The sequence below is a fragment of the Theropithecus gelada genome, chromosome 20 (assembly GCF_003255815.1).
Source record: "Theropithecus gelada isolate Dixy chromosome 20, Tgel_1.0, whole genome shotgun sequence".
Taxonomy (NCBI): Eukaryota; Metazoa; Chordata; class Mammalia; order Primates; family Cercopithecidae; genus Theropithecus; species Theropithecus gelada.
Window position 1 is genome coordinate 31,882,662 of NC_037688.1, and position 14,321 is coordinate 31,896,982.

Below are 14,321 nucleotides of genomic sequence, written 5' to 3' on the forward strand. Positions count from 1 at the left end.
AGGAGGAGGAGGGGGAGGAGGAGGGGGAGGAGGAGGGGGAGGAGAGGCAGGTCCAGCCACAGGGTAGATGGACAAGGACCCCCGAGGGCCAGGAAGGACCAAGCAGTGAGAGCTGGGGCCAAGACAGCATTGGAGGTGAAGGCCTCCGAGGAGCAGGACCGCCCTGGAAAGTGTCCTTGACCCAGCCTTGCAGCCCCCTCCCCACGGCTAAACAGACCAGACTGGACAGGCAGGGCCAGGCCTGTGACCACCTGGGCTGCGGTGACAAACCCACATTCATTGAGGCATTGGTGATTCAGTGGTAGAATTCTCGCCTGCCATACGGGAGGCCTAGGTTCGATTCCCGGCCAATGCACAGGGAATTCCTTTTTTGTTGTTGCTTTTTTTTTTTTTTTTTTTTTTTTTTTGAGATGGAGTCTTGCTCATCGCACAGGCTGGAGTGCAGTGGCGCTATCTCGGCTCACTGCAAGCTCCGCCTCCCGGGTTCACGCCATTCTCCTGTCTCAGTCTCCCGAGTAGCTGGGACTACAGGTGCCCGCCACCATGCCCGGCTAATTTTTTGTATTTTTGGCAGAGACAGGGTTTCACCGTGTTAGCCAGGATGGTCTCGATCTCCTGACCTCATGATCCGCCCACCTTGGCCTCCCAAAGTGCTGGGATTACAGACGTGAGCCACCGCACCCAGCCTGTTGTTGCTTTTTAAAGACAGGATCTTGGGACCAGTGCGGTGGCTCTCGTCTGTAATACCAACACTTTGGAAGGCTTAGGTGGGTGGATCACGATGTCAGGAGTTTGAGACCAGCCTGGCCAACATGGTGAAACCCTATCTCTACTGAAAATACAAAAATTAGCCAGGCATGGTGGCGGGCGCTTGTTATCCCAGCTACTTGGGAGGCTGAGGCAGGAGAATCTCTTAAAACCAAAAGGCTGAGGTTGCAGTGGGCTGAGATCGGGCAACTGTATTCCACCCTGGGCAACAAGAGCAAAACTCCGTCTCAAAAATACAAAAAATAAAAATTAAAATATGACAGGATTGCTGGGCACAGTGGCTCATGCCTGTAATCCCAGCATTTTGGGAGGCCTAGGCAGGCAGATCACCTGAGGTCAGGAGTTTGAGACCAGCCTGGCCAACATGATGAAACCCTGTCTCTACTAAAAATACAAAAATTAGCCAAGTGTGGTGGCGCCTGCCTGTAATCCCAGCTACTTGGGAGGCTGAGGCAGGAGAATTGCTTGAACCCAGGAGGTGGAGGCTGCAGTGAGCCAAGATCACGCCATTACATTCTAACCCCTGGGCAACAGAGTGAGACTCTTTTTTTAAAAAAAAAATAAAAAAGGTATCTTGGCTGGATGCCATGGTTCACACCTGTACTCCAGCACTTTGGGAGGCCAAGGAGGGTGAATCACCTGAGGTTAGGAGTTCGGGACCAGCCTGGCCAAAATGGTGAAACCCTATCTCTACTAAAAATGCAAAAAATTAGCCGGGCGTGGTGGTGGATGCTCGTAATCCCAACTACTCAGGAGGCTGAAGCAGGAGAATCACTTGAACCTGGGAGGTGGAAGTTACAGTGAGCGGAGATCACGTCACTGCACTCCAGCCTGGGCAACAAGAGTGAAACTCTGTCTCAAAAAAATATAAGGCAGGATCTTGCACTGTCACCCAGGCGACATCATCATAGTGGTATGATCCTACCTCACCGCAGCCTCGATCTCCCAGGCTCAAGAGATCATCCTGCCTCAGCCTCCCGAGTAGCTGGGACCACAGGCCAAAAATAAAATAATTAGTGCCTAGCTAATTATTTTTTGTAGAGACAGGGTCTCTCTTATCTTATCCAGGCTGGTCTCAAACCTGGGCTCACATGACCCTCCAGCCTCAGCCTCCCAAAGTGCTGGGATTACAGGCGTGAGCCACTGTGCCCGGCCTAAGTGTATTTTTGTGAGTAGCCACAGATGAACCATGCACTGGAAGGGGATTCTGCTAACTGCCGCCCAAGCTGAGATAAACAGGGAGAGACTGCGTTCGGGTACCTGCCCATCTGCAGCCACCTGTTGCAGGCAGGGGGTCCTTCCTCACGGGACCTCCCTGCCCTGGCCTGCCTTTGCCAGCACTGAGGCCAGGGCCTGTGTCCAGGTGGGTGGGCAGCCTTGTGCTTCTCTCCCCAAGGGGAAGGGCCTGGTTGGATGAGGGCAGTGGCTGCAGCTGCTCCCTGTAATGGCTACAGCCTGCAATCTGGGAACATCCCACAGCAACAAACTAAACACACCTTCGGAATGGCTCTATGGGCAGAGGCCAAGCCACCTCCTCAAGTGTCCTCAGGGCTGGGCTGTGAGGCAGGAGGCGGGGAGCTGGGTGGGCAGTCCTTCCACTATGCCTTCCCCTCCATGTTGCCAAATTCCTTGTGTGTGTTGTGTGTGTGTCAGAGTCTCGCTCTGTCACCCAGGCAGTGGCACGATCTCGGCTCACTGCAACCTTGACCTCCTGGATTTAAGTGATCCTCCCACGTCGGCCTCTTGAGTAGCTGGGACTACAGGCATGCATCACCACACCCAGCTAATCTCTTCTTTTGCTTTTTCTTTTCTTTCTTTTTTGAGAGAGTCTTGCTCTGTCACCCAAGCTGGAGTACAGTGGCACAATCTCGGCTCACTGCAACCTCTGCCTCCCAGGTTCAACTGATTATTATGCCTCAACCTCCCTGAGTAGCTGGAATTACAGGCACCTGCCACCACACCCGGCTAATTTTTGTATTTTTAGTAGAGATGGGGTTTCACCATGTTGGCCATGCTGGTCTTGAACTCCTGACCTCAGATGATCCACGCGCCTCAGCCTCCCGAAGTGCTGGGATTACAGGCGTGAACCACCGCGCCTGGCAAATTTTTATTTTATGTCTTGTAGAGATGGCAGTCTCACTATCTTGCCCAGGATTTTCTTAAACCCTGGGCTCAAGCGATCCGCCGCCTCAACCTCCCGGAGTGCTGGGACAACAGTCATGAGCCACCTCGGTGGGCCACACATTCCATTTTGAGACCCAAATCACATGGCTGGACTTGAGCAGCCCTCAGGGAGAGATCCTTCAGCAGCTCACTGCCCACCACGGCCCCAACCCTGAGCGGTTCCTCCTCTGGGGACCATCCCAAGGGAGCAAGGGCCACCACCACAGCCCCTACCCACTGCTGCCGGCACTGCTGCGGAAACATTGGGCCCTCCTCTCTGGAGCCTCCTAGGGACAATCAGGTCTCAAGGAGGCGATCTATGCCCAGCTCTGCCCCAAGTCTCGAATGCCAGGCCCCTCTGAATGTTCTCTCAGTCCCTGTGGGGCAGGCGGCATCACTCCACATTGCCTCTGGGACGCCCTACATCAACCCTGCCCCGAGCTCCCCATAGGGGCTGGATGACTGGATCCAAGCCTGCTGGGTAAGGAGGTGGATGGAAAATATGAAATCCAATGAAAGATTGAACAGCCTCAAAAACAGCCACGTTAAAAAAAAAAAAAAACACGTGGGTTGCGTGAAATGGCTTCCAGCCCTTTGGGAGGCCAAGGCAAGAGGATCACTTGAGCCCAGGAGTTCAAGACCAGCCTGGGCAACACAGTGAGACCCCACCCATCTCTTTAAAAAAAAACTTAATTAGCCAGGCATGGTGGCATGTGCCTGTAGTCCCAGTTACCCGGGAGGCTGAGGTCAGAGGGTCACCTGAGCCCAGGAGTTTAGGGCTGCAGTGAGCGATGATGGCACCACTGCACTCCAGCCTGGGTGACACTGAGATCCTGTCTCCAAAACCAAATAAACAACATGACACGTGACCCATGAGCACACATCTGCTCAACAGTCCAAAACCAAAGCGGGGCAGAAGCCACCCACACTGGCACATTGCGGGGTGGCACCGACCCTGGCTGCTGCTGGCAGGGAGCAGCTTGGCCTAATCTCTCCGGAGGTCAATGTGGAGGCACAGAGACATCTCAGAGCAGCCCACACCCCAGCTCTGCCATCCCACTTGCGGGGAGAGGAGACGAGGGGAAAACCAAAAGGAACTGGAGCTGTGGGTGCCGCGGCATCGACACCAGCACTGCCCCTAACAGCAGCACCCCCTCCGCCTGCCTCCCACCTCCCCGCCACCGTCTGGAAGCACACGAGCCATTACACATCAGCCATTACACACGCCCAGCTGAGTGGACACAGGCCAACACGGCTCACACCCACGCCTCTGAAGAGGACTGGTTTGCTCACAGAAGCTGGTGAGCTCCTTTCCAAATATGTTCAAACATTATCTGGCTGAATGTGGTGCCTCACACTTATAATTCCCAGCACTTTATTATTATTATTATTAAGATGGAGTCTCAACTCTGTTGCCCAGGCTGGAGTGCAGTGGCACAATCTAGGTTCACTGCAACCTCTGCCTCTGGGTTCAAGCGATTCTCCCGTCTCAGCCTCCTAAGTAGCTGGGATCATAGGCACCCACCACCACGCCCGGCTAATTTTTGTATTTTTAGTAGAGATGGGGTTTTACCATGTTGGCTAGGCTGGTCTCAAACTCCTGACCTCAAGAGATCTGCCCACCTGGGCCTCCCAAAGTGCTAGGATTACAGGTGTGAGCCACTGCACCCAGCCTAATCCCAGCACTTTGGGGGGCCAAGGTGAGAGGCTCCCTTGAGGCCAGGAGTTTGAGACCAGCCCAGCCAATATGGTAAAACCCCGTCTCCACTAAAATACAAAAATTCGCCAGTTGTGGTGGTGTGCCTCTGTAATCTCAGCTACTCGGGAGGCTGAGACAGGAGAATCACTTGAACCGGGGAGGCAGAGGTTGCCATGAGCCAAGATTGCGCCTGGAGCTGAGTGTCAATGGAGCAAGACTCCGTCTCAAAACAAAACAAAAATTAGCCGGGCGTGGTGGCACGCGCCTGTGATCCCAGTTACTTGGGAGGCTAAGGTGGGAGATTGCTTGAGCCCAGCAGGAGGTTGCAGTGAGCTGAGATTGCACCACCGTACTCCAGCCTGGGTGACAGAGCGAGACCCTGTCTCAAAAAAAAAAAAAAAAAAGATTTCCTTAAAATTGCTTTAAGTTTCCCAAGTTAGGGGAACAATGTCAACCAGAAAGGTTCCCATTTGCTACTTCCCAAAGGTCTAGACCCAGAAATCACCCCCGGACACTACCCCCTAGGGACCCTCACCTGGGGGGATCCAGGCTCCTCCAGGCAGAAGGAGGGGCCCTGCCTCGGTCAGGATGGGGGAGTTGGTGGCACCAGCTAGAAGGGGCTTTGGAATGCACTGGGTCAACTTCCTCAGTTGACAGAGAAAACCTAAGGCCCAGGGAGGAAGCCCTGAGCACCCTGAGCCGCTGGGTGTGTAGCACACTTGGGGGGGCTTCTGGGGTCCTTGTTCTGTCCCAGGGGAACCCAGAGCCCCATACAAGCTCGACAGCCACCAGCCCGCTGCCCGACGGCCCCCAACGCGCTCCCCGGCGGCCCCCAGCGCGCTCCCCGGCGGCCCATCCTGACAGACTCACCAGAAAATGCGTGTGCCCTGCTGCCTCTTCTGGCCTGGCTGGGCAGGGCCGGCCTTGGGATCTTGAGCCATGTCTAGATCTGGCAGCAAGAGAGCGGGGCAGGTGTGAGAGGCAAGGGAAGGGGCACGGGGGGGGGGCATGGGGGTCGGGGTGCAGGGGGACTGGGCTACAAAAGCACACAGGGCTCCCCTCTTGCTTCTGCCTGGGTCTTCCCTCCAAAGCAGCGAAGCGTGCACCCCCTGCCACCTCCCCACACGGGCCACAGGCAGCCTGGCCTCTCACAGCCCCAGGCCCCCTACCCAGAGCTGGGGTCAGACCTTAGGGGTCATCCTAGAGGTTCCCCGAGACAAAGAGACAAATGGCTTCAACACCAAACCGCACCAAGGATAGGGAAGGGTGCCCTACTGTTTCCTTCAGACCCGAACCAACTGTCTGATCAACCCCACACCCAGGCCCTGGAATTTAGGGCGCTACCGTCCAACGGCAGGAGGGGGAAGCCTGGGATCCTTGGGTCCTCTGAGGAGATACCTAGCCCTCGTCCGGGCTAATTCTCAAATGTCCTCTGCTGCCCGCCCAGGGCAGAGAGCTGCTGCCCTGCAGCCCGCCCACTGCTAGCCCGCTGCCAGCCCCCATCCCACACCTGCCCAAGCTAAGCTCCGGCTCTGGCTACTGCCACCATGGCCAGCGAGGATCCAAGGAAGAAGCAAAGCAGCACTTCTTCATTTTTCTGTTTTATATTATTTAAATAGAGAGGGAGGTTTCATTATATTGCCAAAGCTAGTCTAGCATTCCTGGCCTCAAGTGGTCCTTCTGCTTCAGTCTCCCAAAGTGTTGGGAATACAGGCATGAGCCACTGCGCACAGCCTACTTTTCACAAAATAGTTGAACATTAGGCCGGGTGCAGTGGGTCATGCCTGTAATCCCAGCACTTTGGGACGCCAAGGTGAGAGGATTGCTTGAGGCCAGGAGTTCAAAACCAACCTGGCCAGCATAGTGAGATCTCCATCTCTGTATAAAAAGAAAAAAAATTATATAAAGGTTTTTTTTTTTTCCTCCCCCTGAGATGGAGTTTCACTCTTGTTGTCTAGGCTGCAGTGCAATGGCATGATCTCAGCTCACTGCAACCTCGACCTCCTAAATTCAAGTGATTCTCCTGCCTCGGCCTCCCAAGTAGCTGGGATTACAGGTGTGTGCCACCACACCTGGCTAATTTTTGTATTTTTAGTAGAGATGGAGTTTCACCACGTTGGCCAGGCTGGTCTCAAACTCCTGACCTCAGGTGATCCACCCGCCTAGGCCTCCCAAAGTGCTGGGATTACAGGCATGAGCCACTGCGCCCACCCATAAAATTTTTTAAAAAGAATTTAAAGTTCATCAAATCATTGCCCTCAGACAGGTAACCTCCCAGACCCAAGACCCAGATTATTTACCTTGAAGTCAAAGAGAAGCATCACAGAAAGTCAAGGTGCCCACAACAAGATGCAGCAGCCACACTGGGCATTCCTTCTGGATTGAACTCAGATGAAAGTGCTCCTGGCAGAGGCGGCCCTGATTGTTGGCAGGTTCGAGAGGCCAGTAAGGCCTGTCACAGTAGCTCATGCCTGTAATCCCAGCACTTTGGGAGGCCGAAGCAGGAGGATCACTTAAGCCCAGAAGTTCAAGACAAGTCTGGGCAACATAGATGCCCATCTCTATTAAAAACAAACCAACAAAAAAAGACAAAAATTAGCCAGGTGTGGTAGGTCTCATGCATGTAGGTATCTGAGAGGCTGGGGTGGGAGGACCACATGAGCCCAGGAGCTCAAGGCTGCAATGAGCAGCAATTGTACCACCGCACTCCAGTCTGTGCAACAGGGTGAGACCCCAGCTTAAAAAAGGTCAGTTGCCGGGCGCGGTGGCTCAAGCCTGTAATCCCAGCACTTTGGGAGGCCGAGGCGGGTGGATCACGAGGTCAGGAGATCGAGACTATCCTGGCTAACATGGTGAAACCCCGTCTCTACTAAAAATACAAAAAACTAGCCGGGCGTGGTGGTGGGCGCCTGTAGTCTCAGCTACTTGGGAGGCTGAGGCGGGAGAATGGCGTGAACCGGGGAGGCGGAGCTTGCAGTGAGGAGATCACGCCACTGCACTCCAGCCTGGGAGACACAGCGAAACTCCGTCTCAAAAAAAAAAAAAAAAAAAAAAAAAAAAAAAGGTCAGTAATGCTTTATGAAATCCTATTAAATTTGGCAGATTTGAAACACAAATTAAATGACCCCACAGCCAGGCGCGGTGGCTCCCACCTGTAACCCCAGCACTTTGGGAACCCAAGGCAGGTGAATCACTTGAGGTCAGGAGCTTGAGACCAGGCTGGCCAACATGGTGAAACCCTGTCTCTATAAAAACACAAAAATTAGCTAGGCACAATGATGTGTGCCTGTAGTCCCAGTTACTTGGGTGGCTGAGGCAGGAGAATTGCTTGAACCCAAGAGGCAGAAGTTCCAATGAGCTGAGATCATGCCACTGCACTCTAGTCTAGTCTGGTAGTCCGCACTCTACTCTGTCTCAAAGAAAAAAAAAAAAAAAACCTCACCCACTTTTTTTTTTTTTGAAGATAGAATCTCCCTCTGTTACCAAGGCTGGAAGGCAGTGGCACAATCATGGCTTTTTGCAACCTTGACCTTCCAGGCTCAAACAATTCTCTAACATCAGCCTCTGCTTCACACCTGTAACTGCGACTACAAGGGCACACCATCATGCCCAGCTATTTTTTTTTCTCTGTAGAGATGGGATCTCACTATATTGTCCAGACTAGTTTTGAACGCCTGGCCTCAAGCAGTCTTCCTGCCTCGGCTTCTCAAAGTGCTGGTATTATAGGCATTAGGCAGCACACCCAGATTCACTTTAAAAATTTATGGTGGAATATGGGCCAGGCATGGTGGCTCACATCTGTAATCCCAGCACTTTGGGAGGCTGAGGCAGGTGGGTCATTTGAGGTTGGGAGTTTGAGACCAGCCTAACATGGAGAAATCCTGTCTCTACTAAAAATACAAAATTAGCTGGGCATGTAATCCCAGCTACTTGGGAGGCTGGGGCAGGAGAACCACTTGAATGTGGGAGGTGGAGGTTGTAGCAAACCAAGATTGCACCATTGCACTCTAGCCTGGGCAAACAAGAGCAAAATTCCATCTCAAAAAAAAAAAAAAAATTATGGTGGAATATTATAGCTGCCAACAAAACATGCCAGCTAAGTGTTAGCAGGAGGCTTTTTTTTTTTTTTTTTTTTGAGATGGAGTCTTGCTGTGTTGCCCAGGCTGGAGTATAGTGGCACAATCTCGGCTCACTGCAAGCTCTGCCTCCCGGGTTCACACCATTCTCCTGCCTCAGCCTCCCGACTAGCTGGGACTACAGGCGCCCGCCACCACACCTGGCTCATTTTTTGTATTTTTTAGTACAAACGGGGTTTCACCGTGTTAACCAGGGTAGTCTCGATCTCCTGACCTCGTGATCCGCCCGCCTCGGCCTCCCAAAGTGCTGGGATTACAGGCGTGAGCCACCACGCCTGGCCAGCAGGAGGCATTTTATTTTTTTGAGACAGAGTCTAGCTCTGTCGCCCAGGCTGGAGTGCAGTGGCGCGATCTCGGCTCACTGCAAGCTTCACCTCCCGGGTTCACGCCATTCTCCTGCCTCAGCCTCCCAAGTAGCTGGGACTACAGGCGCCCGCCACCACGCCCGGCTAATTTTTTGCATTTTTAGTAGAGACAGGGTTTCACCATGTTAGCCAGGATGGTCTCGATCTCCTGACCTCGTCATCTGCCCACCTCGGCCTCCCAAAGTGCTGGGATTACAGGCATGAACCACAGCGCCCAGCCAGGAGGCATTTTAAAGAATACAAAGGAGTCCTATCAGCATGTACATGGGTAGATAAAAATAAAAACTAAAAACAAAGGAGTCCTACACCCTGCATCCATCCTGTGGCCTTGGGCCACAGGAAGCACAAAGCAGGGCTCAAGGGCCATTGTCCCACAGTTGCTGTTTTGATGACACTGGCTTTATGTGCTGCTGCTGATAGTGACAGGAGACAGATCTGAGGCAGACAGATCCTAGGCAGACAGGGTGAGTCCCCCGTGAAACCTCACCATGAAGCCAAAAAAAGCCTGAAATCCAGCATCAGAGAACTTCTATTCCTGTTTGTCCACTCTTTCCTGATTGGTTAAAAAGCATTATTCAGAAAGAACCAATCAAAGGTTACCTTTTCCAATGCTACCTATGGCCTGCCCCTCCTCATTCTGTGCCCCTAAAAACTCCAGACCCAGCCACAATGATGGAAACCACCAGACTTCAGGTGGTTGACCACCCTCGCATCCCCTCTCTGCTGAGAGCTGTTTTGTTGCTCAGTAATATTCTTCTCTGCCTTCCTCACTCTTTGTCAGTGTGACCTCATTCTTCTTGGACATGGCACAAGAACTCAGGACCCACCAAATATGGGTACAGGGAAGGCTGTAACATCATGGCCCTGTCCTCCACCAGCTGAGGGCAGCCACCCACATGACAGAAACAGCAGCAGGGCAGAACCAGCTCCAGAGTCATGGGCCAGAGCAGGGCAAGGGGCTGGCAGAGCTGTTAACATGCTGCTGTCCGTCAGGCTGTGGACAGTGGGACTAAAAGAGCTAATTACCTGGCCAGACCCAGTGGCTCATGCCTGTAATCCCAGCACTTTGGGAGGCCAAGGAGGACAGATCACCCGAGGTCAGGAGTTTGAGATCAGCCTGGCCAATGTGGTGAAACCCCGTCTCAGGCTGGGCGCGGTGGCTCAAGCCTGTAATCCCAGCACTTTGGGAGGCCGAGACGGGCGGATCACGAGGTCAGGAGTTCGAGACCATCCTGGCTAACACGGTGAAACCCCGTCTCTACTAAAAAATACAAAAAACTAGCCGGGCGAGGTGGTGGGCGCCTGTAGTCCCAGCTACTCGGGAGGCTGAGGCAGGAGAATGGCGTAAAAACCCGGGAGGCGGAGCTTGCAATGAGCTGAGATCCGGCCACTGCACTCCAGCCTGGGCGACACAGCGAGACTCCGTCTCAAAAAAAAAAAAAAAAAAAAGAAACCCCGTCTCTACTGAAAATACAAAAATTAGCTGGGCATAGTAGCAGGCACCTGTAGTCCCAGCTACTTGGGAGGCTGAGGCACAAGAATCACTTAAACCTGGGAGGCGGAGGCTGCAGTGAGCCAAGATCGCACGCCATTGCACCACAGCCTAGGCAACAAGAGCAAAACTCTCTCAAAAAAAAAAAAAAGCTAACTAGCTATAACACTCTCTGGGGCTGTGGGGTCATGGACACCCCTGCCTGGACACCATCATGTTGCCCTCGTCTGGATGCCAGAGTCCACTGTGGAAGTGGCTTGTGACACTCCTGTGGCTCTAGCCACAAGCACCACACAAAACCCGTTTCTGTGCCAGCACTTGGAATTGCCAGTTGGACCCCACACTCGCTTACTCACACACCCCCTCCCACCAGGTACTGGACAGTTACGGTGGCCAGGAGATCCTCTCCAGACAGCAGACCAGGCGTGGCCCAGTGGGCCAAATGGACAGGGTATCTCCTACAACATCCCCAGGCCTACACAAGGCCTGGGGCAAGGGCGTCACTGGTCGGAGGTCTCCGGCTGACAGGTTACCAAGAAAAATCCTACGTCACTGCTTGAAAGGCCCCATCTGCATCTAGAAGGGCAGATGGAGGCTTCCAGTCACATGTGCGGGGCTGAGGCAGGAGAATAGGGTCTGGAGGCAGGGAATTTAAGGCCAATCCATCTCCTAAAGTTCAATCAAAGGGAAAACGCCGGGGCCTAGGGACAGGGAACCTGAGGCCAATTAACACCAACTTCCAAAAGCTAAATCAAAAGGGAAAACCCCATCTCCACATGCCCAAGTAGCAAAGGATCAAAGGCTTCCCTCCCTATCCCCTCCTACCTCCACTGCATCTCAGATGGGAAGGGAGAGTGTCCTGGATTAGCCGCAGGCCAAGCATAGGCCATCCTTTCATCTGCATAGGGCGCCAGTTCACATTACCTTTCTGTGAGCCACAGACCAAATCCTTCATCCAGATAAGGGGTAGCCAATAGAACCTCAAAAGGAGTACTTAAAACCCAGGTGGCCGGGTGCCATGGCTCGCACCTGTAATCCCAGCACTTTGGGAGGCTGAGGTGGGCCGATAACAAGGTCAGGAGTTCAAGACCAGCCCGTCCAACATGGTGAAACCACATCTCTACAAAAAAAAAATACAAAAATTAGCCGGGTGTGGTGGTGTTTGTCTGTAATCCCAGCTACTTGGGAGGCTGAGGCAGGAGAATCACTTGAACTCAAGAGGCGGATGTTGCAGTGAGCCAAGATCATGCCATTGCCCTCCAGCCTGGGTGACAGAGAGACGTCTCAAAAAAATAAAATTAAAATTAAAATTAAATAAAAATTTAAAAATAAAATAAAAATAAATAAATAAAAATAAAAAATAAAATACATAAATAAAATTAAAAAATAAAACAAGGCCAGGCACGGTGGCTCAAGCCTGTAATCCCAGCACTTTGGGAGGCCGAGACGGGCGGATCACGAGGTCAGGAGATCGAGACCATCCTGGCTAACATGGTGAAACCCCGTCTCTACTAAAAAATACAAAAAACTAGCCGGGCGAGGCGGCGGGCGCCTGTAGGCCCAGCTGCTTGGGAGGCTAAGGCAGGAGAACGGCGTGAACCCGGGAGGCGGAGCTTGCAGTGAGCTGAGATCCGGCCACTGCACTCCAGCCTGGGTGACAGAGCAAGACTCTGTCTCGAAAATATAAATAAATAAATAAAACAAAATAAATAAAATAAAAAAATAAAATAAATAAAACTAAATTAAAATAAAATAAAAAATAAAAAATAAAATAAATAAAAAATAAATAAAATAAAATAAAACTCAGGAAACTTTGTAACCAGGCTCTGGAGCTGCTTGCTCAGGCCTACTCCCACCCTGCAGAGTGCTTTATTTGTTTCATAAATTTCTGCTTTCACTGCTTCCTTCCCGTGTTTCTTTCCAATGTTACTTTGTGGGTTTTTTGTTCAATTCTTTGTTCAAAATGCCAAGGACCTGGACAGCTCACACTCACAGCCCTGCTTCCCGGAACAGGCCTGGCTGAGTTCCAGCTGTGCAGTGAAGCCAAACTGGGGGAGGCAGGGGACCCAGGATTCCCTCTCATGATCTGGACAGAGATAGAGTCTGGGGGTACACCTGGTCTCAGACCAGCCCCGGATTCTTTGGTGACCTGAAGGCAGCTGGCTGGCCATTGGAGCTGTCAGAGTCCCCCGAACGATTCGGGGAAGGAGTCTCTGCAGCAATGTTTAGAATCACATGTGGGGCGGAGTGAGGAACCCCCTGGCTGCTGAACCAGGGGCGTCCGTGAGCCAGGACCGCTGAGCACCGAGGGCCGGAATCCAGGCTCCTCTGTCCGTGAGCCAGGACCACTGGGCACCGAGGGCCGGAATCCAGGCTCCTCTGTCCGTGAGCCAGGACCGCTGGGCACCGAGGGCCGGAATCCAGGCTCCTCTGTCTGTGAGCCAGGACCGCTGGGCACCGAGGGCCGGAATCCAGGCTCCTCTGCCCCAGGACCCGAGGTATGCTGTGACTGCAGGAACAGGCAGGACCCCATCCCCCTTATTCCCAAATGCAGTCACACCCAGACGCGCCCACTTGGAAGGACCCTGCACTTCATTTACACTCTACTGTCCTCATCTTGAAATCTTAAGCACATGCCTATAATCCTACCACTTTGGAAGGCCAAGGCAGGTGGATCACCTGAGGTCAGGAGTTCGAGATCAGCCTGCTGGAGAAACCCTGTCTCTACTAAAAATACAAAAATTAGCCAGACATGGTGGCAGGCACCTGGAATCCCAGCTACTTGGGAGGCTGAGGCAGGAGAATCACTTGAACCTGGGAGGCAGAGGTTGCAGTGAGCAGAGATCGTGCCACTGCACTCCAGCCTGGGTGACGGAGACTCTGCCTCCACAAAAAAAAAAAAAAAAAAAAAAAAATTCTTAGTAACTTTTGAATATTTGAATAAGGGCCTCACATTTTCATTCTGTACCAGGCCCCGCAAATGATGTAGCTGGCCCTACACACCCGCCTTGCTCACCAGTTGCCCAAAGTGGCTGACCTGGAAGGATGCTTCAGGCTCTGAAGCCTGCGGTGCTTATGTCTTGGGAACTGCCGTCTTCACTCTGAACAAAGGGCAGCCAGGTCGAAGAGGCTGGGGACAGGCCCAGAGGAACCTCACAGCCTCTATCTTTCCCTTCCACCTGGTATGTTGGGCTCCCCTCCAGCAAGCTTGTTTCAGATAAAGGGGTATATTCTCTCAGTGAGGTGACAAAGTCAGGAGGAAGGAAACCTCGGGGCGGGCTGGAGAGCTCTTCACTGAGCTTGTCCACTGTTTCTGGTGTTCCCACTGTGCAGAGGAAAAGGTGACTCCCCAAGCAGTGGGATCTCCCGCTTCCCAGCCCGGGCTCTGTCTGCCTTGGCCGAGGCTGGGCTGGGCGACCGCGTGTGGGCAGCCACGCTCCTCAGGATGCCGCGCTGCAGCCTGACCCTATAGAAAGCCAAGTCCACACTCTGCTCCTTAACCTCCACCCCCAAGAATCAGGCTGCTTGGCCTTGTCTCTGCTGTGGCCCCAGCACTTGAGCCCTACCTGCCAGACTGGGAACTTCGATGGCCAGTTAGCGATGGCATCTAAGCCACCTTTGCGACAAAAACGGGCTGTTGCATGTGGAACTCAGCAACTGTTCCTCCAAGTGCCTCAGGACCCGATTCCCTCTCATCA

At 52.9% G+C, this 14,321-nt stretch overlaps 1 non-coding gene across 1 annotated transcript; it reads left to right on the plus strand.

The window, feature by feature from the left end:
* The first annotated feature begins 284 nt into the window (after window positions 1–284).
* On the plus strand, window positions 285–355 carry TRNAG-GCC. Its single transcript has one exon. It is a non-coding gene; the product is annotated as a tRNA-Gly (tRNA).
* Window positions 356–14,321: the final 13,966 nt, after the last annotated feature.